This window comes from Idiotropiscis lumnitzeri, chromosome 2, assembly GCF_059441095.1.
Source record: "Idiotropiscis lumnitzeri isolate Australia: NSW breed Sydney's pygmy pipehorse chromosome 2, RoL_Ilum_1.0, whole genome shotgun sequence".
Classification (NCBI taxonomy): Eukaryota; Metazoa; Chordata; class Actinopteri; order Syngnathiformes; family Syngnathidae; genus Idiotropiscis; species Idiotropiscis lumnitzeri.
This window is the reverse complement of record NC_142392.1, coordinates 36,212,031-36,237,585: the sequence shown is the minus strand read 5'-3', so window position 1 is coordinate 36,237,585 and position 25,555 is coordinate 36,212,031.

Below are 25,555 nucleotides of genomic sequence, written 5' to 3'. Positions count from 1 at the left end.
ATTTTTATGTAAAGCTCTTTGAGACTGTCTGTGATTAAGGGCTATACAAATAAAATTGACTTGACTTGACTTCAACAGCTCAATCTATGTGAAATATCCCCGTGGGCGAAAAAAAATATCTCATGCAAAAAATAAAGCAAGGCACCATAGCGCTGGCGAAAAAGCCTGTAAAAAGGCAAAGGTGCAAACTTGTTGACATAAATTATCACGTCAACTGTTAATAATGGGAAAATAGATTTGGGATAGTCACTGATGGGGTAGTGCAGAAGTATTCAATTAAAAGTTACAGAGGTCCACGACTAAAATATCTTCCAATGAAAAGGTCCGAACCAAAGTCCGACTTCCCTTAATGTCTAGCCTATGTTCACATTTTTATATCGCTTCAATATTTAGTCATTTTCAACAGAGCGCACTTATATGCGAAATATTTAGCAATGTTCCCATTCAACACCTTTGCCAGTCAAACAAATATAAGGCGTTTATTTCACATTCAAGAAAATGTGGCTCCAGGAACTTAAGGGTGCCATTTCCGGAAAAAATAGTAAAATATCTCCTACAGAACTATATATCAAGTGCTAAGCATTGAGTAAACATATTTTACCTTTTTTTTTTTTAAATCAAAGAGTTATCAGCCTAAAAAAAACGGAAAGCCTAATTATCCAAGTAAAACAGGTCAACATGTTCAGTGCAAAATCAATAAAAATGGCTGTCCTCATGAAAAACTAATTCAAAATGAGCTTTGACACCACCTTTTCTTTTGAATATTTTTTTAACATCTCTTAATGAGAAAAATGAGTTTGTGACTGCCCTGCCAGTCATTTAAAATCTGAGTTGGAACGGAGTCAGGGCCATTGGGATTTGGTAGATTATTTCACACATCTGGCCTTTGTCTTTTCCTTTAAATAATGTTTGTGCAACCGCATTTAAGCACTCCTTCACAACTTCCCTATCAATTAATGTTTTTTTTTAGGTTTCCCCAAAATCCATGATACTTTTAGTGAACATTCGTTTGCATGCCGCTGGGCTGTAAACGAAAATGTAAAAATCTGTTATATTGCACTCGAAGTTCGATGTTTCTGCGTGTGCTCACCTCAAACTTCAGCGGATAACTTTGCATAAAAGGGCTTTGTTTCGTAGTGGCGCTTCGCAATGTAGCGACGGTTTCGGAGCATATGATGCACACTTGAATTGGCTGTAGCCAGAACGAAACTAAATTTCTCCGTCCATTCATTTAAAACAGGGGTCCTCAATCCTGTTCCTCGAGGGCCGGTGTGCTGCAGGTTTTCCATCTCTCCCTGCTGCAACACAGCTGATTCAAATGATCAGATAATCAGCAAGGTCCGCAGAAGCTAGATAACGATCGCTCAGGTGTGTTGCATCAGGGAGAGGTGGAAAACGTCCAGGACACCGGCCCTCGAGGAACAGGATTGAAGATCCCTGATTTAAAACAAGACTCATCGACCTTGCTAACTTTTTAGCAAGGCATACTATCAGCAGCACTCTCTTCTGGTCTGCTGCGCAATTGGCAGTGGATTGTAAACAAAAGATTTGATTGGCTCAAATCAGTGACGCCTTTTCCGTATTAACGAGAATTGCGGCGCCGACGTTTGCGAATACGCCCTGAAAAATATAATAAATCATAAATTGGTCATGGGTCCGGTCTGAACCCTCCCGGTCCGCCATTTGGTGATGCCTGACATAGCAGTTTCATTCCACCTCGGTCTCCTGACTCCCGCACTTTAGTGATAGGTGACTCCATTACCCGCAACATTAAGCTTGAAAATCCAGCCACAGTAATGTGTATTCCTGGGGCCAGAGCACCCGACATAGAAGCTAATCTTATGGAGCTAGCACGCAAGAGACCTAGAAACCAGCGCAGTGCAAACAACGCTAGCTATTCAGATATTAGAATTAGAATTAGAAATCCCTTTATTGTCATTGTACTCAAGTGTGCAACGAGATTAGAGGGCTCCCCTCTCCAGTGCAATACAACAATAATACAGACAAATATATAAATTAGATAAATAAATAAGAGAGTGCAATGGAATTTAGTACTGAATAGTGTCTATAAAAACACATCACAATGCTGTTCTGCAAGGTAAGGGTGTTCTCGTGTGTGTGTGAGAGTTCAGAATAGAGATGGCTCTCGGAAAGAAACTGTTTCTCAGTCTATTGGTCCTCGATTTGATGCATCTGTAGCGCCTGCCAGAGGGCATCAGGTCGAACAGGTGGGAGTTTGGGTGGGTATTGTCTTTGACGATGTTGAGAGCCCTTCTGAGGCACCGGGCGGTTTAGATGTCCGACAGTGAGGGGAGAGGGCAGCCAATAATCCTTTGCGCTGTTTTGACTGTCCTCTGGAGCCTCACTCTGTCCGCCTCAGTGCAGCCGCTGTACCAGGTGGAGACACAGTACGTCAACAGGCTCTCGATGGACAAGTGGTAGAAGGCCAGCAGCAGCTTCCTGTCCAGGTCGAATTTTCTGAGGACTCTCAGGAAGTGCAGACGCTGGTGGACCTTCTTTACCACCGCTGTAGTGTTGTGTGTCCAAGAAAGGTCATCGGAGATCTGTACTCCCAGGAACTTGAACATGTGGACCCTCTCCACACACACGCCTTCGATGCAGAGGGGGGGCGGCACCGTCTTGTTCCTCCTGAAGTCGACGACAATCTCCTTTGTTTTTGCAGTGTTGAGTTGCAGTCTGTTGCCCTCGCACCAAGCCGTCAGCCTCTTTACCTCCTCTCTGTAGGCTGTCTCGTCACCTTCCGAGATCAGACCGACCACTGTCGTGTCGTCAGCAAACTTGACGATGGTGTTGTTACCGTGGGCCGGGCTGCTGACGTAGGTGTAGAGGGCGTATAGGAGAGGGCTCAGCACGCATCCTTGAGGGGAACCGGTGCTCAGCGTACGGGTGGAAGACGTGTAGGGGCCGAGCAACACAGTCTGGGGTCTGTTGGTCAGAAAGTCCTTAATCCAGATGCGTGTGAGGGCAGGGAGGCCGAGAATGATTGGTCTTTGCGAGACCTGGATAAAACCGAATCAGTTTTTACCGCTAAATGAGGCTTCACCTCCAAACTTCGTGAGCTCGCATGTTGCGCGCCCTCAAAAGAAAGGCGGGGGTGTAGCCCTCATTTCCGAATCTAATCTAAAAGTTAGTCCTCGTCCTAGCAATTCCTTTAAAACATTTGAAGTTCTCATTATGAGATCCACAGCCGCGCTGCCGTTTTATCTTGCCGTTCTTTTTCGTCCGCCTGGCTCTTACTCTTACTAGCTGATTTTAGTAACTCAGGCGGATAATATACTTATCATGGGCGACTTCAACATTCATATGAATCTCCCGTCGGAACCACTTACCGTGGCGTTTCGGACAATCATTGATATGTTTGGTTTCACGCAAATAATAAATGAAGCAACGCATATAAATGGCAATACACTAGATTTGGTATTAACCCGAGGCTTAGCATCTTCAAAAATAATTGTATTACCATATACCAGTGCTATATCTGACCATTACTTTATCAAATTTGAAGTCTTGGCTCACTGTCATCGTTCTGACCATAATCAAAATTATAGCAGCCGTAACATTAGCTCCTCAACCATCGTTGCGTTCTCTGAGCTACTCCCTTTAGCAACTGCTTCGTTTCCTAATTATATTGGTACGATTGATGATCTCACAAACAACTTTAATGTCGCTTTGTTAAATGCGCTTGACTCCGTCGCGCCTTTAAAAACTAAAACTCGTCCAAAGAGGCTTACTCCGTGGTTTACAGAGGAAACGCGCGTACTGAAACGATCTTGTAGGAAGCTTGAGCGCAAATGGCGTGCGACCAAACTTGAGGTCTTCCGTCAGGCATGGTGCGATAGTTTACTAATATACAAAGAAGCGCTTGATCTAGCCAAAACTAATTATTATTCTAGATTAATTGTGTTTCATAAAAACAACCCTAAATATTTATACCGTAGCAATGCTAACGCAACAGCGACCAACCTCGGATAGCTCTTCCTATTCAGCTCACGATTTTATGCAATTTTTTACTCAGAAGATAGAATGTATTCGTGATGAGATTAAAGACACTGTTCTTAAAATTCCGTCGAATTCCGCGATAAATGGTGTTAATATGGACATTAGGGCTGATAACTGTCCGATAACCTTATGTCAATTTAAAAAAATATCTCTTGAAAGCCCAACAAAATTGGTTAGTGCGGCAAAACCGACAACTTGTGTGCTCGATCCGCTTTCTGGCAAACTAATTAAAGAACTTTTTACGACCCTAGGACCGTCTGTTTTAAATATAATTAATCTATCACTTACCACGGGTGTCGTACTAGCAGCTTTTAGGACCGCCGTTATCCGACCGTTACTTAAGCAACCAAACCTTGACCCAGAGAGTTTTCAAATCTTCCGTTTATTGCAAAAATTCTTGAAAAAGTCGTAGCGCAACAACTTAATGAATATATGACTGCTAATAATAAATTTGAACCTTTCCAATCGGGTTTTAGAGCCGACCACTCTACTGAGACGGCCCTTGCTAAAGTTACTAATGATCTTTTCATAGCTATGGACGCCGACACCTCATCAATATTACTCTTACTCGATCTTAGTGCCGCTTTTGATACCGTTGATCATAACATATTATTAAAACGCCTTGAAACGTGTGTTGGCATTTCAGGTTCAGCGCTTTCTTGGTTTAATTCGTATCTGTCGGAGAGGACGCACCGTGTAATTCATGGCAATACGACTTCGGATCTTTGTAAGATCACATGTGGAGTTCCGCAGGGATCGGTACTTGGACCTCTATTGTTTAGCATCTACATGCTACCGCTTGGTGATATTATACGGAAATATAACATTAGTTTTCACTGTTATGATGATGATACGCAATTATACATGCCGTTGGATATAACGAATCCGCGCGACAGCTATAAATTAGAGGCGTGCCTTGCCGAAATTAAACAATGGATGTCTTTCAATTTTTTGCGTCTTAACTCAGATAAAACCGAGATGCTCATCATTGGACCAGCGCGTCATCGGTACCTTTTCAAAGACACCACTCTGAATATCGATAAAAGTAATATTATCCAAAAGGATTCAACAAAAAATCTCGGTGTTATATTTGACGCAACTATGTCTTTTCAAATGCACATTAAAAATATTACTCGAACTGCGTTTTTTCATCTGCGTAACATTGCTAAAATTCGCCCAATTCTATCAACTTGTGATGCAGAAATCTTAATCCATGCGTTTGTTACGTCTCGCCTCGACTATTGTAACGTTTTGCTCTTGGGTCTCCCCATGTCTAGTATTAAAAGTCTGCAATTAGTTCAAAATGCAGCAGCTAGACTCTTAACTAAGACGAGAAAGTTTGATCATATTACCCCGATATTAGCTAACTTGCATTGGCTTCCGGTCCACTTGAGATGTGATTTTAAAATTCTGCTACTTACTTTTAAAATATTGCACGGCTTAGCACCTTCCTATCTCGTTGACCTCGCGGTACCATATATTTCGTCCCGAAACCTTCGCTCACAAAATGCTGGTCTTTTAGTGATCCCGCGTGCCAAAAAGAAGTCCGCAGGTTCTAGAGCGTTCTCTATTCGGGCACCAATGCTTTGGAAAGCACTACCCTCATGTATTAGAGGCGCCACCTCAGTAGAAATGTTCAAAACACTATTAAAGACGCATTTATACTCTTGTGCATTTAGCTGAAATATTTGTTGGCCTGTTTACTGCCGCTTTATTCTCTTTTCTGCCCCCTTTTCCCCCGGCTGGGGGATTAGGTGACGGTGACCCACTAGGAAGTTTAAGGCATTGACCAACTGGGCATGCACCTGTTCCAGTGATGTCGTCTTCCTGCAGCGCGACATTTGATTAATTTATTTATATACTTTAGCATCTAATTTAATTATTTGTTGGCCTGTTTACTGCCGGTTCTTCTCTTTTCTGCCCTCTCTTCCCCTGCTTGGGAATTAGGTGATGGGGACATGCTTTGAAGATTACGGCACTGACGAACCGGGAAGGGACCTGCTCTGCCGAAGTCGTCTTCATGCAGCGCCTTTTCTGATTTCCTTATATTTCAGCACTTCGTTGAACTACTTGTTGGCCTGTTTACTACTTCTGTTAGTTTTTTTCTGTTCCCAATTCCCCGACGTGGGAATTAGGTGATGGTGATTCACTTGGAAGTGGCTGTTCTGAATTTACACCAACTGAACGGTACAAGATCGAAGGCTCATCCTCGGATATGCTGCCATGGAGATTACGGCCCTGGATGAGGACGCACTCCACTGAAGTCATCTTCCTGCAGCACTTCATTCAATTGACTCTCACATTATCTCATCTATTATTGCATAGCATCATTTTACGTGTCAAATGTTGCCCAGTTGGCATCCATTGCAGCCTGGTCATTCTGGAAGGGGGATTCCCCCATCTGTGGTCCCTTCTCTAAGTTTCTCACTTTTCCCCTAATGAGGTTTTTTGAGTTTTTCCTTGCCCTCCTGGGGGTTAATATCAGTGGATGTCGATTGTGGTTATGTAAAGCCCTTTGAGACTGTCTGTGATTAAGAGCTATGCAAATAAAATTGACTTGACTTGTTGCATATGCATTCCCATCCCACTAGTCTTCAGGATTTCCCTCCAAAAGTCCCCCAGAGGAAGAGCAGATGCGTCTCCCCGTTGATACGACCAGTCTACTCATGACCACCTTAAATTACTTCCATACCCTGGAAGGTCACTGACCTGGCGAGAGAATTGCCCCCACCATAAACAATGCTCAGGCCTATTTTCTCTCTCAGGGCAGTATCTGGTTACATCGGAACTTCAGAACCAAGACTGGTCACTTCTGTGAGCTCCAGTCCCTTCATAGTTTCATAAAGAGAATTACTTCCTATATCTAAATTAGGCCATTTAAAAATACACTACTTTTTTAAAAAATATATTTCAATGTATATTTAAGCTTGCTTATGTAATAATACAATATTTATTCAATTATTTTAATGTGAAATTATATCAATATTAATTTAAACCTTTTTATTTCACACTTGAATATTTCTGAACATATTTGTTCATTTGAATATGTAGGTAATTTAAATTATTCCATCCATCCAGCCATTTTCTGCCGCTCATCCGGGGTCGGGTTATTGAATTAATTTAATACATGAGTATTTTTTATATTTCAATATTTATTTCAAGATTAGGACTCTTCTCAATGAGTTCAATATTTATAAAATGTTTTTATATTTCTTATTAATTGAACTAAGTCTGTGGTTGCCAATTTTAATATTTCCCCATTTCATTATATAACTAATCCAACATATAAAAAATATAATATAGCATGAAAAAAAAAAATTGGGTATATTTGACAAAATGATATTTTCTTTCAAAGTGAGATTCTGCTTAGCAACAAACCCCAAACGCTTGATAGAGCTCAACCTAGAAAGTGTATTTGGGCAGTCAGAAATTTATTCAGAAACCGTAATTATTAAATGTATCTGAGGGGATATTTGAAGAGTTTGAGTTTTGTTCAATGGACCATACATATACGAGCCAGCCAAACACAGCGAGAAAACCAGCGCTGACTCCAGTCGCCATCAGATTGGCAACTCCTGACATTCCAAAACCTTTGAGAGAAACTGAGACTATTTGCGTTTCTCTTTCTTGTTCTTTTTATAGTTCAACTTCTACATCTGTTTTTCACCTTTTCACACAGCATAATGAAGGCCAGTTGAGCAAGTGGAACAAGTGATTTTATTGATGATTGTGGAAGGCAACGATTTCATAAGCACAGTTTCTTCTCACACCTTTTCCATTAAGTATGATTAAAAAGACAACTGAAAAGCATAACGTTAACAAATGTTGTTCCAGGCAAAGGCAATTAATTTCATTTATAATGTTTGATGTCAACACAAAAAAAACATCACTCAGACACATTGCTTCTTCTGGCACTGATCACATTGGCTTAGTGTCAATAACAAAGCTTTGCAAAATTCAATACATCATAATTTATTCAAAATCACATTTACATCTTACCACAAAGAGTCAGTTCCTTCAGTTTTTTTTGTCCTTTTTTAAGCTTCAAGGATCGCTGCTATTCTCACCAGCACAATCGTGTCTCTCAGCTCCCTGTTTAGTGAAGAATTTTTTAGCACAAACGCTGCAACTGAATGGCTTGTCTCCACTGTGTGTTCTTGTGTGGCTTCGTAAATACGACTTTCGAGAGAAGCTTTTGCCACAAACTGAGCAGGAAAAAGGTTTTTCTCCACTGTGCTTTCTTGTGTGGTTTGTTAAATGCAACTTTTGAGAGAAACTTTTGGCACAAACTGAGCAGGAAAAAGGTTTTTTACCACTGTGCTTTCTTGTGTGCCTTACTAAATGAGACTTTCGAGAGAAGCTCTTGCCACAAATTGAGCAAGAAAAAGGTTTTTCTCCACAGTGCGTTCTTGTGTGATATGTTAAACTTGAATTTTGAGAGAAGCTTTTACCACAAACTGAGCAAGAAAAAGGGTTTTCTCCAGTGTGTGTTCTTGTGTGACAAGTTAAATTTGACTTTACAGAGAAGCGTCTACCACAAACTGAACAGGAAAAAGGTTTTTCTTGACTGTGTGTTCTTGTGTGGATCGTTAAATCAAACTTTCGAGAGAAGCTTTTTCCACAAACTGAGCATGAATAAGGTTTTTCTCCACTGTGCGTTCTTGTGTGGATCGTTAAATCAAACTTTCGAGAGAAGCTTTTGTCACAAACCGAGCAAGAAAAACGTTTTTCTCCACTGTGGGTTCTTGTGTGCCTTACTAAATGAGACTTTCGAGAGAAGCATTTGCCACAAACTGAGCATGAAAAGGGTTTCTCTCCACTGTGTGTTCTTGTGTGCCTTACTAAATGAGTCTTTTGAGAGAAGCTTTTGCCACAAACTGAGCAGGAAAAAGGTTTTTCTCCACTGTGCGTTCTTGTGTGATATGTTAAACTTGGCTTTTGAGAGAAACTCTTGTCACAAACTGAGCAGGAAAAAGGTTTTTCTCCACTGTGTGTTCTTGTGTGGATTTGCAAATGTGACTTTTCAGAGAAGCATTTTCCACAAACTGAGCATGAAAAAGGTTTTTCTCCGTGTGTTCTTGTGTGCCGTTTCAAAGACAACTTTGAAGTTGTTGATTTCCCACACTGAGAACATACCCAACTGTCAGTGTGACATGCCCTTTCACCTTTGGCTTGCCCATCATCATCATCATCATCATCATCATCATCATCGTCATGAGCGTCCGATAATGTGTCCTCATTATGTGCTTGTGATGGCCCCCAGTGGTCTTTATCACCTTCTGTTGTTACGTGATGACTTGAGCTGCTGCTTGGAGGCTCCGCCCCTCTGTTGTCCTCACTCTCATCCTTGTTTTCATCTTCAGTCTTTATAGGGAGAACGTTCACTGGTGACTTGTTGATCTCCTCCTCCTCCTCTTCCTTTTTGATGTGAGTCAAGTCTGGCTCCTCTTTCACAGAACGGAGATCGTTTTCACAGACGTCTGCAGGACACAAAAAGACAAATTTGGTTTGTTCAAGTCAAAGCTCAGGCGGCGACTTTGTCTTATATTGTTTCTACCGTGCTACCTTGACTTGTGCCTGCCGCATACGGAGCAATGCGTGCGACCCCAACTTGGACCGGACCATGGGGGCATTTCACAAAATTACGTCCGACGATGTAAACCTCCCTTTCCTCGCAGCACAACAGTGATAAAAGAGCATTTAAAAAGGAAGCACGTTGCGGCTGATGCCGATTTCATTCCTGACATGGCCGCAGACGTTTCTGGAAGCGAGCTGAAGTTAGCACACACAGGCTCTTGTGTGCGTCTGATGGAACACTTGTTGTGGGACCCTAACATATTGATGCAGACCACTGGGGGCCATCGCAACATAATGTCATCGATAATATAGGAATCCTTCAAGTGAAATATGTTTTCAAGTATTTCATTTTGCATTTAGAGATAGAACTAAATGTTCCCAGGCTTGTGGGTAGAAAAGGGGGTTGTGACGTTCTCCCTTTTTAAGCCAATTGTAAGCCAGTACAAAGTTCATGAATAAGACCAATACGTACTTGGTTTTTTAAAAAACTTAACCCTTTGTGTTTTATCCACTAAAATTCAACCGCCATTGATATTTTTGCCGCAGTGTGCACAGTGTTTAGAGTCAGGTTGAATCATTCCATAAGGAATTGCTTGAACATGATGTGTCAGATATTTTTTTGTAAAAAATCAAGACAAGCCTGCACAAATGAATCACCCAGCCAAGATTGTCTTTGTCACTTGCGAGGAGCAGTCCGCCAAAGAGAAAAGCTTTCCCGCTGCTGTGCGGCGTTTTATTGAAGCACAGCAAAGCAATTTGTATATGCAAACTCATAAAGAACGGAAAAACATGAACACTTTGACTTTATCACACCCGTCCACACACTTCCTGTTGTTCGAACAGTTTCAGCTTACAAGACATGTTAGGGTCACACTTCTGTTCAATGCGAGCTAAACGGTTTCCTGTCAAACACGGCTCAAGACGTGCATCTGTTTTTGTGGCTTCCTGCTAAACTGCCAGCATAGACACTTCTGTTACCACTGAACTCACGTTTTCCTGTTTAAGAGGTCCATGTTTTTGTGACCTTCTATTAACCCGTAAGCATAGTTTTGAAACATGATGACATGACAAACTTAATTTCTTTCACAATAATATAAAAACTTTTGCAGATATAGCAAAAACAAATTGGACAAGCTGTGGAGCAGAGCACAACATCAGTCAGACCCCGGGTCCACAACCCCTCAGGCAGAGACGCAAACAGAGCTTTCGCTGTCGAAATTCGGAAAATGTTCCAGAACAGAGGAATTCGTAATGGGTGCTGAAACACCACACCCTGCTAGTGACGGAGTATTCTACATCTAAAATTAACTCTGCCAACCGTCTTCACCAATGGGCCTAAATCTTTAGTATGATGCTGCGCACCGATAGTTAATGTGATTTGTGGCTCAGCGAACATAGACAATTCTTACCGTTTCCTCTGCTCTGGGGCAAGGCACACATGCGTGGCAGCACCGGTAGACATCACAAATACATAATCCTAATGCAAGACGCACTTCTGACCCTCGGAATTGGGTGAATGCATCCTGAAAAACCAAATCATCAGAACTCAGTGTTCAATGCAAAGGACCAATTGGTGGTTTGAAGGGGTGGAGGCGGCTACACCGCGCAGACCAGAGCAGGAACAGGAAGTACCACCCGCGGGAGGATGGAGACCCTGGTCTCAGAGCTGCCCAGTCGACTGGAACGGAGGACAACATATGCTTCCCCGGCGGATGTGCACAGTCAAATTCAGTCCCTTCTGGAAATTCAGTCCCACTTGAATTCCAGTGTTTCACAGGTGCGGGTTCGGTCCAGGGCAGTGACTCGGCCAATCTCAAGAGTCCCACAAACGTGACAGTGTTGTTGCTCATTGGGATATGCAGAGGGAGCTTGCAAAGCGTGGAATATCTTGTTCCACCATCAAAAACTGTTGTCCATCAATCGTCACCGGAATGCCAAGACCTGCCAGTCCTTGAATGCTGAGGCTCCGCGGACACCCCTATCGTGGAATGGGTTCCCAATCGGGTTGAGGCGTCAAGTGTGCGTTTGGAAGCCATAGAAGCGTTGTCGGAGGAGGGGGTAGCGATGGCGCCCCGGTGCTAGTGGACCTCTTTGTGCGCTGGACCACAGGATGGCACATTTCAGGAAGTGGCTCGGTTTGGACCGCTCATCACCCAGTGACCCCACACCCCACATCAAAAGCACGTCCCACTCACAACCCATGTCTATAACCACCCCTACTTCTGTTATGTGACCTTGTTGACCAGCCGGTGCGGACAACAAGCCTGCTATGGCACTGCGTCACCAGAACCTGGCCCAGGAGCAACGGAAACGGAAAGAGCAGACGCAATGGGAGCTGCATGCGTCGGCTGCTGCATTAGCTGCTTCTCCCCGGTTTTATTTAATTTTTTCCCTCCCCCCATATTATTTTTTCCTTTCCCGGTGAATTAGCACTCTTGGCCCCCTGAACCCGCAAGTGTAACAATTCTGTTCTCCATCCACTACAATATTTTCTTTCATCGATGCAGAAACGGGGGTTCTACTCATACTGATTTGCAGTTTCTCATTGACGGACTGTTTCGCATGATGTCAGTAACTGGGAGGCGCACGCCCTCGAGGACGGCCACCCGGCACAGCTGTGTGGTGGTGACACTATTGGACGGGTAACTGGCGGAAGCTTCAATCCATTCGCGTCTCGCCCCGTCTCCCATAAGAGCTCACCAACTTAATCCCTCATCATATTTTACAAATGCCAATGCCAATTGGTTTTGTCTTCTGTTTATGATTCATATTCAATCCCCATGAACACAAACTATAATTTAGCTATTCTTTTTCAACTAACTAATATAACCCCGTTTTCCTCAACCAATGAGTCAGTATTCTTTGAAGTGGATTATGCGCAGACTAAAAATTTCAAATTTAATTTATATCAATTTACTGTATATCAAAAGTCCGCTCATAACATGATAATTCATCATATTCCTGTCATTTCCATCTCAAAATGTCGTTCCATTAATTGAATTACCGTAGTCCATCCGTCACCAAACTGAAGTATGGAACATTAGATGTTTTTTTTTCGTTTTGCATGACCTTTAACCTTGCATGTTCTGTTTCAACAAAATTGTATCTCTTATCTGTTTCCCTGTTTCATGAGTTGCTGCCGGGGGCACAAAGGAGGAGTTCAGAGAGGAATTTCACCCTCAGGGACAATCCCAAACTTTTGTTTCCAGGACATTGTCACACTCTATGCTGGTTTATTGTTCTTCTTATTGCAATTTTACTGCGTTCAGTCTTCTTCGAGACTGAATACGTTCTCGTGTTTGCCAAATAGTTAATTCTAGTTTCTCACTTTCGCTTTTCACAGTCAATATATGAACTTTTTCAACTGCACAATCACTTCATTGAGATCTAATTATCAATTGTTTACCATAGTCAGACTTTTGCCGTCAAAGAGAACTGTTCCTTCACCGTATGTTAACGTTTTCATCACTCAGGGCTTTTCCGTGTTGACAAATCACATTCCACAGAACATGCATTCATCCTTTTATGATCTTAGATTTCTCTATTTATATGACCGCTTCTTGCAATGAAGATTAATTTCACCCCAATGATTATGTAGCCAATTATCTTTCTCATTCTAATTTTGCTTTAGTTATTATCCAAAATTTTAAACATTTTTTATACTGCATCTTTCAATGCACACTAGGACGCACACGCGTTAGTTGAACTGATAAAACGGAATATTAATGCAATAACATTTGGGTTTTAGAAGGGGCAATTCGGCACTGGTTTATAACTATCACCCCTTATCTCCTGCGTGGGGGCTGCCTGACTTCCTGGTCCCACAGTAGATGGAGGTGAGACCACAGCGCTCTGCTTGCATTCTTCCTGCTGGGCACAATCTTCAACTCTTTCACCTCTGCATGATCATTGTTGACATGTCATATTAAAAATCCTTACATGCAAAAAAACAATTACGAGAACAAAATACTGCACCTATCTCCCCCCTTTGACACATGCACCACATGTGTCAACACAAATAACAATAAAAACAAACGAAGCAGCAACCCCCCTAATTAGGCCGAACTTCCACGTACTTTCATCTCATCTCTTCACAAACCCCTGCGTACATCCTGTGCCAATACGGGGCGGACCGCAGCCAGGTTTTTGATTTTGCGTGGCCTTGACCAGAACACGATTAATCACAGGGTACGTATCTGAACAGCGGTGTCGAACCGGCCCAGACTTAATACATTACTATTGCTACGCACCAGCGAAACTGTCGGGCCCTCCACACAACGGTACGCCTCGATCCTTACTGTGTTCCATGCCACAAAGTGCCCAATACGATACGTGGAAGCGCGCTTCTCTTCATTATTTCTATTTCCAGCTCATCATTTTCCTGCTAAAATTTACACCCTGGCCAGGGTCTGTGCTCAAACTGAGCTTATTCACGACTAGAATAGAATAGAATAGAAATCCCTTTATTGTCATTGTACTCGAGTGTGCAACGAGATTAGAGGGCTCCCCTCTCCAGTGCAATACAACAATAATACAGACAAATATATAAATTAGATAAATAAATAAGAGAGTGCAATGGAATTTAGTACTGAATCGGGTATATAAAAACACATCACGATGCTGTTCTGCAAGGTAAGGGTGGTCTCGTGTGTGTGTGAGAGTTCAGAATGGAGATGGCTCTCGGAAAGAAACTATGATGTCTATAGCTATAATTTTACACTTCTTAGTTCTCATCTCTTTAACCACTAGACCATTGGTCCCCAAACTACGGCCCGCGGGCCGGAGACGGCCCGCCTCCACATTTGGTCCGGCCCCCTGAACAATACCAGAAAGCATTTAGATTTTTTTTTTCATATAAGTGTATTTGTATTTGATAATAAAGTTGGACTTTTGCAATAAAATGTTCCTTAGTTATGAACTATTTTCATTATTAACTATTAGTCAGTAACTATTTTATACACGCATATAACGTGACATTCTGTTCCAACCTTCTGCAGTCTGTGCCCCTATCTGGCAACCCCCCAGAAAAAAAATCCTAAACCCGCCCCTCTCAAAGAGAGAGCGGAATGATGGCGAAAAGATTAGGTAAGAGAAAAATTGATTCAGAATGCAGGGCATTTAACCTGCAGTGGACAAACGATTATTTTTTTGTTCAATGCAAAGAAAAGGCTGTCTGTCTCATCTGTCAAGAGGCGGTGGCGGTATTCAAAGAATACAATCTGCAGCGACACTATGAATCCCGTCACCAAGACAAGTATGATAGCTTGCAAGGCCAAATGCGAACAAATGCGAGCAGACAAACTCTCAAAGCTAAAAAGTGGACTGTTAGCTCAGAAGAATACTTTTGTACGCCAAGCTCAGCTGAACCAGGCATCTGTTCGGGCCAGCTTTCGGGTTGCTCAACTGATAGCAAGCAGTGGTAAACCTTTCACTGATGGAGAATTTGTCAAGAAATGCATGAACGCTGTCGCGGAGGAGGTGTGTCCCGAGAAGAAAGATGTCTTTAATGCCGTGAGTCTATCAGCGAGTACAATCACCAGACGCATTGAAGAAATCGGGGGTAATGTATATGTCCAGCTGCAGCAGAAGACAAAAGAATTTGAATTTTTTTTTCATTAGCACTCGATGAGAGCACAGACGTGCCGGACACCGCGCAGCTGCTCATTTTTATTCATGGAGTTAGTGCAAACTTTGAGATGTGCGAGAAGCTGGCAGCACTCCAAAGTCTGAAAGGGACTACGACGGGGGAGGATATTTTCGGCAAAGTGTACCAAACCATTGAAGAGTTGGACCTGGACTGGTCAAAGCTGGCCAGCATCACAACTGACGGGGCTCCTAGTATGGTGGGTGTGTTTCGGGGTCTAATAGGACGCATGAGATGGAAGAACGGGGTCTCATCGCCCTGCTACAAGTCCACTGCCTAATTCACCAGCAAGCACTGTGCTGCAAAGTGTTGACGTGGGATTCTGTCATGAAGGTTGTGGTGTCATGCATAAACTTCATCATAGCAAAGGGACTTAAACACAGGCAGTTCCAAGAATTCCTGTCTGAACTGGAATCTGCGCACGGAGATGTGCTGTACTACACAGAGGTCCGATGGTTGAGTTTTGAGGCGTTTTTACGAGCTGCTACCTGAAATTAACGCATTTCTTCATTCACAAAACAAAACGGTGCCAGAGCTGACGGACCCAGAATGGAAATGGCACCTCGCATTTTCAACAGACATGACAGAAATGCTGAACAGCTTTAACTTGCAACTACAAGGCCAGGGAAAACTCATTTGCGACATGTATTCCCACATAAAGGCATTTGAGGTGAAACTAGAGCTGCTTTTGGTACAAGTGAAAATGCACAGCTTCATCCATCTCCCTGCTACACAAAACCTCTCTGCAGAGAACCCAGCGGTCCCGTTTCCAGCTGAAAAATGTGTGGAAGCATTGGAAATGCTGAAGGCGGAGTTCGGTGTGCGATTCCGTGAACTACATGTTTATGCAAAAGAAATCCGTCTTTACCAGAACCCATTTGTTGCCGACATTGATGAAGCCCAGCCTTCTTATCAGTTTGAGTTGGCCGAGTTCCAGAACTGTGATGTTCTGAAAGACGGATTCAAGCCCAACAGTCTCATTGACTTCTATGCCGCCCTCCCAAACGACAGGTTCCCTAACATCAGAAAACACGCAATGAAGATGTCAACACTTTTTGCCAGCACGTATATCTGCGAGCAAACCTTTTCACGCATGAAACTGCTGAAAACTCCAATGAGATCAAGATTGACAGATGAACATCTGCATCAGTGTTTAAGACTGGCAGTGACTGGAATGGAACCTGACATTCATATTCTTACCAGCCAGACGCAGGCCCACAGTTCACACTGATGAACATACAAAGGTAAGATCACTTTTCTGACTTGAATGAGTCATTCTGAGTATAAACAAATATAATCATAATAAATCTACTGGGATAAAATCCATCTCCACAACCATACTGGTAGTGGTACTGGTTGTGCTGTGTAGGTTCTGTATCACTTAGTTTAGTTTCTCAGCCTGCTTGCTTGGTGGTTTTCACAGGGAAGTATGAGAGAGAGAGAAAGAGAGAGAGAGAGAGAGAGAGAGAGCTGCAAACAACGATGTCTACAAGCCTACTGGAACCTACAAAAGGATTATAAGGAAGGAACACAAGAACTTTGAGAGACTGCTCATATGAGTCATTTGAGTGAGAGATTCTGCTCTGACAACTAAGCTGAACTTGGACCTGTTAAGACTGTGCACGGCACAACAGAAAGTTTATGTTCCATGGAATTTTTTTTCTGTGAAGAACCCAGAGAGGGTTATTTGGTTATTATTTATTTCATGAAGTGTTATTTATTTCCTGGCTTTTTTTCTGCGAAGAGCCAAGAGAGGGTTATTTGGTTCTTATTTATTTCATTAATAGTGTTATTTATTTACTGGCTATTTTTCTATGAAGAGCCTAGAGAGGGTTATTTGGTTATTATTTATTTCGTTAATAGTGTTATTTATTTTCTGACTTTTGTTCTGTGAATAATCCAGAAAGGGTTATTTGATTGTGGCTTTCTGGAAAACAATATTTTTTTACATTTAGGCACTCCTGCAATCATCACACTTTTTCTGTTACAAACTGACCCCGGCCCCTCATCAGAGAAGGGAAAAGTTATGTGGCCCCCACAGGAACAAGTTTGGGGACTCCTGACGTACACACTTGACCTAAAATACATTTTTATGAAATTGGAAACACTCACAATAACGAAAGCCTTCCAAGACTCAAGTGTTTTGGAGTACGTTTACCACGCCATGAGCTACTCTTTTGCAAATACGACGATGTCGTCTCTCTTTTTCTTCGGAGGTGAAATTATAATAATATACTTGTTTATGAGGAAAGGTGAACAAATTCAAAATCTTCGCCTTAGACAAACTTGTGAAATATTCAAGACATGAGAGAGGCAATTAACCTTGGACGGATTTCCCCAAACAAATTAATGTTGCGATGCATATTTCTAACGATAGAAAGTCGTTCTTTACAAAGCAAATGAGAGTAAGACGTGTACAAACCTGCTTTGAGTGGCACAACACGAGGCTGCTTGCTAACTTCATCCAGCAGTGGAAGATGTTGCTCGTTCTCTTCTTTTATTCCACAAAGTTCCTCTTTGTACTTGGGTGTCGTTCTTTCACACATTTTCAAACGCCAATCTCAACAAATCCGCACTTGGTCTTTGCTTGGCGATAACTCGTGTGCTTCTCTTTGTTCGACGAGACGAATGAAAGATGGGGTCATTTTTTTCCTTCGAGAAAATGGCAGTCTGTTCGTCACGAAAGCGGAAGAACAGGACACACCCCGCTGTGATATGATTGGCTGCTGGCTGTGTGGCGCACTGTCACCAACTCACCGACAGATGTCACCATTTGCGATGCAAATCATTGTTATCTTCTTCTAAACATTGGGAAAAGTACGATTTGAACCGTATGCACGTGAACAAACATTTTAGTTCCCAAATATGAACTTGAGAGATGTATTGAATTTTACTTTTGTTGCTGGTTTTGTTAAAACATCTGCCACCATGTCGTCGGTTGGACAGTATTCCAAATGTATTTTCCCTATTATTAACAGTTGACATGATAAAGTGATACTTTATGTCAACATATTTGCACCTTTGCCTTTTTACTGGGTTTTTTGCCAGCGACGTGGTTGCGAATTTTAAATTAAAATACGTCACTGTTTTATTATCTAAATGTTCGTGTTAAAAATTATTTCAGTGTTGATATAAGTCCTTAAATATTTCATTATTCGTTTCAGTATTCATTAAACTACGTTGATTCATTATTTCAAGATTCATTGAACTGTTTTAGTAATAATTTAGTATTCAATGTTTAATCGTTACTGTAGTTACTTTTTAAATATTTGTCACTATTTTGTCCAATCTTAATGTTATGGAAAATTATTTAGCAAGTAAGGTTTTTGTTATTTATTGTGGCCACCTGCTTTTGAAGAAAGTGCCTTTCGCTTCTTGTACTCGAGGATTCTTTGTGAAGCCAAAACAACACGAACTTGACTGATAAGTAGGCTCAACGCAGAAAAAGTATCTTTTTGTTTTAAGATTACACAGTTCCTGTCAAATAAATCTTCATCTTCCTGTGTGCATCAGTATCTTCCCAGCACTTCTCCCACTGAGATCACTCTGCAGACTGACCCAAAAGACAATTTATTTTCCAGACTATCTCATTGATCTTCCCTTACTGCTGAAAATTCCACAACAATCTGGGGTCAGACGTGGGATAGCTGAAGATCCGACGGTGAAATTCAGGGATGCTGGCGGGTGACCTGCGGGGTTCAATTAAGACAGCAGCAGCAACGAACAGCGTGATGCGGATCATCTCCTCCGTGATGACTCCAGTCGCCATCAAGTTGGCAACTCCTGACATTCCAAAACCTTTGAGAGAAACTGAGACGATTTGCGTTTCTCTTTCTTGTTCTTTTTATTGTTCAACTTCTAGTTCAGTTTTTCACCTTTTCACACGGCGTAATGAAGGCCAGTTGAACAAGTGGAACAAGTCATTTTATTGATGATTGTGGAAGATACCGATTTCATAAGCACCGTTTCTTCTCATACCTTTTCCATTCGGTACGATTTAAAAGACAACTGAAAAGCATAACGTTAACAAATGTTGTTCTAGGCAAAGGCAATTAATTTTATTTACATCTTGATGTAAAATCACAAAAAAAATCATCATCACTCAGACACATAGGTTATTCTGGCACTGATAACATTGGCTTAATGTCAATAAAAAGCTTTGCAAAATTCAATATATCATATTTTCTAAATCACATTTACATCTTACCACAAAGAGTCGGTTCCTTCAGTTTTTTTTTGTCCTTTTTTTTAAGCTTCAAGGATCGCTGCTATTCTCGTAGGGCTGGACGATAAACCGAAAATTTACTGTTCCTGAAATTTAATACAATCATTTTGCCCATGTCGGTTAATTCGGTGTTTAAAAAAAAAAGAAAAGTCTTTTTAGTCACGTGACTCCACCCAGCTGAACTAGAAAGAAAACTGACGACACGGTCATAGCTGGCGATTCAAATCCCGAAGCGGCTGACACGCGAAGTAACGTTAGTTGAAGTTGTTCCTGTTGTGCTTGTCCCGAAAAGAAATTCGACATCTGTCGTTTGGAAATGTTTTGGGTTCCATAAAGACGATGTTTGAGCAAAAGAACACAAACTACAAAGTGCGTCGTAAACACCTGAAACAGCGCGTCCAACCTTTTATTTTTCACCACCCCCAACACAACCATGCTGTTGACTTGGAGCTTGTGCTAAAAGTTCAAAGTGAGAAGCAAGGTTGGACAAGTGACAACAGCCCATAACGGAGGCGACACCATACGAGAGTCTCAGAGGTGGACGCGCACATAGCGAAAGATTTAGCTCCTCTAGTTACAGTGGAGCGCACAGGATTTAAACGCCTCATGAAAGTAGCCGACGAGAGGTACGAAAATATTTTGCCGCAAACAGCACTTCCCGATATGGACAACATCGGGACGGGAGCTTAGACATGTCAAGCATTTTGCATCTACATCCGACTTGTGGTAGGGTCGCAACATGGATCCCTGTTTGAGCCTGACCGTGCATGACATAGACGACAAGTGGCGACCGCGCACCAGCGTACTTGAGACAGCATTTTCCTGATGAAGCACATGCGTTTATTTGGCACTGGCATTCCTTTGACATTTTTTTCCATTCTATTTAGCATTTTGTTTACAGGCGACCAGCTCCTTTGCACATGGCATTATTTATATTGTTTACAAGATACCTTTACACATATCTAGGCCTTTGCAAATGGAATTACAGCATCTCGGCACAATCTATTTGCAGAAAAAGATTTTGTGAGAGGTACCCTTTTTCTCCTGTTCTTTGTGACATTGTTCAAATCATGCAAAGCAAGCTATTTTGAATGTTTATTCAAATGATTTTTGTACTATTATTTTTCATTGAAAGTGATGTGTACCAGTTGGTCAATAAAAAAAACTGTTAATATGCATTTCCTGCATTTATTTTGATTTTGGTCCTCAGGGGGAATTTATCGTGCATTGATCATTACCGAGGAAAAATTGCTCAATTTATCGCAAAATTGATTTTAGGTCACATCGCCCAGCCCTATATTCTCACCATCACAATCGTGTCTCTCAGCAAGCCGTTTAGTGGCAAATTTTTTTTAGCACAAACGCTGCAACTGAATGGCTTGTCTCCACTATGTGTTGTTGTGTGTTTAATTAAAGTAGACTTTTCAGAGAAGCATTTTCCACAAACTGAGCAGGAAAAAGGTTTTTCTCCACTGTGTGTTCTTGTGTGATTTATAAAATCAGACTTTCGAGAGAAGCATTTTCCACAAAATGAGCAGGAAAAAGGTTTTTCTACACTGTGAGTTAGAAATAGAAAATATAGAAATAGAAATCCCTTTATTGTCATTGTACTCAAGTGTGCAACGAGATTAGAGGGCTCCCCTCTCCAGTGCAATACAACAATAATACAGACAAATATATAAATTAGATAAATAAAGAAGGCAGTGCAATGGAATTCAGTACTGAATAGGGCATATAGAAACACATCACAATGCTGTTTTGCGAGGTTAGGGTGGTCTCGTGTGTGTGTGAGAGTTCAGTATGGAGATGGCTCTCGGAAAGAAACTGTTTCTCAGTCTATTGGTCCTTGATTTGATGCATCTGTAGCGCCTGCCAGAGGGCAACAGGTCGAACAGGTGTGAGTTTGGGTGGGTATTGTCATTGACGATGTTGAGAGCCCTTCTGAGGCACCGGGCGGTGTAGATGTCCGACAGTGGGGGGAGAGGGCAGCCAATAATCCTTTGCGCTGTTTTGACTGTCCTCTGGAGCCTCACTCTGTCCGCCTCAGTGCAGCCGCTGTACCAGGTGGAGACACAGTACGTCAGCAGGCTCTCGATGGACGAGTGGTAGAAGGCCAGCAGCAGCTTCCTGTCCAGGTTGAATTTCCTGAGGACTCTCAGGAAGTGCAGACGTTGGCGGACCTTCTTTACCACTGCTGTGGTGTTGTGACTCCAAGAAAGGTCATCGGAGATCTGTACTCCCAGGAACTTGAACGTGTGGACCCTCTCCACACACACGCCTTCGATGCAGAGGGGGGGCGGCAGCGTCTTGTTCCTCCTGAAGTCGACGACAATCTCCTTTGTTTTAGCAGAGTTAAGGTGCAGTCTGTTGTCCTTGCACCAAGTTGTCAGTCTCTTTACCTCCTCTCTGTAGGCTGTCTCGTCACCTTTCGAGATCAGACCGACCACTGTCGTGTCGTCAGCAAACTTGACGATGGTGTTGTTGCCGTGGGCCGGGCTGCAGTCGTAGGTGTAGAGGGCGTACAGGAGAGGGCTCAGCACGCATCCTTGGGGGGAACCGGTGCTCAGCATGAGGGTGGAGGACGTGTAGGGGCCGAGCAACACAGTCTGGGGTCTGTTGGTCAGAAAGTCCTTAATCCAGATGCGTGTGAGGGCAGGGAGGCCGAGAGTGTCCAGTTTGGCGACGAGGATGTCTGGGATGATCGTGTTGAATGCCGAGCTGTAGTCCACAAAGAGCATCCTTGCATAGCTCTGCTGTCGTTCCAGGTGGCCCAGCACAACATGCAGAGCAGTGTCGATGGCGTCCTCAGTGGATCTGTTAGCCCGGTATGCAAACTGGTAGGGGTCCAGAGTGGGAGGAAGGCAGTCCCTGATGTGCTGGAGAACCAGCCTCTCGAAGCACTTCATAATGACTGGTGTGAGAGCAACAGGACGGTAGTCATTCAGGTGGACGGCTGGTGACTTTTTGGGGACAGGAATAATGGTGGAAGTTTTCAAGCAGGAGGGGATGACTGCCTGAGCCAGGGAGCGGTTGAAGATCCTGCAGAAAACATGTGACAGTTGGTGGGCACATGCTCTGAGGACCTTGCCTGGTATTCCGTCGGGTCCAGTAGCTTTCCTGGGGTTGACCGCCAGGAGCGCGCGCCTCACATCGTGTTCCTCTACGATGAGTGGGGGGGAGTTGGAGCTTGAAGTGCGGGGGTGTGACGGTTGGGGCGAGTCAAAGCGAGCGAAGAAGCAGTTAAGCTCCTCTGCCAGCGATGCACTCGGGTCTACAGAGGTCGTGCTGCTGCCACGGAAGTTGGTGATGCTCCGTAGACCCTGCCACACCTCCCGTGGCCTGTTACTGGCAAGGTGGGCCTCCAGCCTCCCCTTGTAGGTTGCCTTGGCTAGCTTGATGCCTTTGCTCAGGTCAGCACGAGCCACCCTGTACTGGGCTTTGTCGCCTGACCTGAAGGCAGCGTCACGGGCCTTGAGGAGAGAGCGAACCCTGCTGGACATCCAGGGCTTCGCATTTGGAAAGGTCCGTATAGTCTTATGTTGGGACACAGTTTCCATGCAGAACTTGATGTAGTCCAGTACACAATGCGTGTAGACATCAAGGTCCTGATGATCAAAGAGGTCCCAGTTTGTGTCATGAAAGCAGTCCTGTAATTCACTCATGGCGTCGTCACGCCAGGTTTTCACAGTCTTTGTGGTAGGCCTGAATCTGCGCCTGAGAGGGGTGTACGCAGGTGCGAGCTGCAAGGACAGGTGGTCTGACTGGCCGAGAGGGGCGAGTGGGAGGGCTCTGTATGCGTGCTTGATGTTCGAGTACACATGGTCGAGAGTGTTGTCTCCCCTCGTTGGGCACTTGACATGCTGGTGAAACTCTGGGAGTACAGTCTTTAAATTGGCCTTATTAAAGTCTCCCGCTACTACGTGAACGCCATCAGGGAATCTTTGGAGAAAATAAGGCCGGCATTTAACGGACATGAACTCGATGTCGGGGGAAGAGTGCTTCTCGACGATCGTGCTATCGCCGCACCAGTTCTCATGCACGTAAACACAGAGCCCCCCGCCCCTCCTCTTACCGGTGTCCCTCGTCCGATCCGCGCGATGTAGCGAGCGCCCGGCCAGCTGGATGCTAGCGTCGGGGACGTCTGCGTGCAGCCAGGTTTCCGTGACGACGATCACACTGCTATCGCGCACATAGCGGTTTCCCAGGATTTGTAATCCCAGGTCGTCGATTTTGTGGACCACGGATCTGGCGTTGGTGAGGTGCAGACTCGGTAGTGGTTGCCTATGGGGCTGCCGTCGCAGCCGTTGCAAGACACCGGACCTGCAGCCTCGCTTCTGCTTCCTGTGTGCCTTGTTAAAGTTGACTTATGAGAGAAGCTTCTGCCACAAACTGAGCAGGAAAAAGATTTTTCCCCACTGTGTGTTCTTGTGTGGCTTGTTAAATTAGCCTTTAGAGAAAATCTTTTACCACAAACTGAGCAAGAAAAAGGTTTTTCTCCACTATGTGTTGTTGTGTGTTTTCTTAAATTAGACTTTCCAGAGAAACTTTTGCCACAAACTGAGCAGGAAAATGGTTTTTCTCCAGTGTGTGTTCTTGTGTGGCTTGTTAACATTGACTTTACAGAGAAGCATTTTCCACAAACTGAGCAGGAAAAAGGTTTTTCTCCAGTGTGTGTTCTTGTGTGGCTTGTTAACATTGACTTTACAGAGAAGCATTTTCCACAAACTGAGCAGGAAAAAGGTTTTTCTCCAGTGTGTGTTCTTGTGTGGATTGTTAACGTTGACTTTACAGAGAAGCATTTTCCACAAACTGAGCAGGAAAAAGGTTTTTCTCCAGTGTGTGTTCTTGTGTGGATTGTTAACATTGACTTATGCAGGAAGCTTTTGCCACAAACCGAGCAAGAAAACTGTTTTTCACCACTGTGTGTTTTTCTGTGCCCTTTTAAAGACAGCCTTGAAGTGAATGAGACAGTGCGACATGCCCTTTCACCTTGAGCTTGCCCATCATCATCATCATCATCATTAGTATCATCATCATTGTCATGAGCGTCTGATAATGTGTCCTCATTATGTGCTTGTGATGGCCCCCAGGGGTCTTCATCACCTTCTGTTGTCACGTGATGACTTGAGCTGCTGCTTGTTGGCTCCGCCCCTCTGTTGTCCTCACTCTCATCCTTGTTTACATCTTCAGTCTTTATAGGGACAACTTTCACTGGTGACTTGTTGATCTCCTCCTCCTCTTCCTCCTTTTTGATGTGAGTCAAGTCTGGCTCCTCTTTCACAAAACGGAGATAGTTTTCACTGACCTCTGTCGGACACAAAAAGACAAACATACATTTGGTTTGGTCAAGTCAAACCTTGTGCGTCGACTTTGTCTTATATTGTTTCTACCGTGCTACCTTGACTTGTGCCTGCCGCATTAATGTTGTGATGCATGCAATGCGTGTGACCCCGATTTGGACCAGACCATGGGGGCATTTCACAAAATTACGTCCTACGATGTAAACCTCCCTTTAGCAGCACAACAGTGATAAACGAGTATTTAAAAAGGAAGCACCTTGCGGCTGATGCCCGATTTCATTCCTGACATAGTCACAGACGTTTCTGGAAGCTAAGCTGAAGTTAGCACACACAGGCTATTGTGTGCGTCTGATGGAACACCTGTTGTGGGACCCTAACATATTGATGCAGACCACTGGGGGCCATCGCAACATAATGACATCGATAAAATAGGAATCCTTCAAGTTAAATATGTTTACAAGTTTTTCATTTTGCATTGAGAGATAGTTTCACCGTGGGTACTTTTTGCTTCCATTCTAATCTGTATGCCTAAAAGAATTAAAGGGGCCCTGGAATCAGAGTGGCTATTTATTGCATGATTTACGTTTGTTTTGTTTTGTTTTTCCCAAAATGACATTTAGCCTGCTAGTACGTTCCAACATTCCCCTTTTTATTTTATTTTTTTATCAAATTTCTGTTTCTAAATAAATTTTAAAACAAAATTACGTTTGAAGAGTAAAAGTTCTTACACATAAGCATTCAGCAACAACACTTTCACTCTGACTTTCATGTTGACATATTTGAATAATG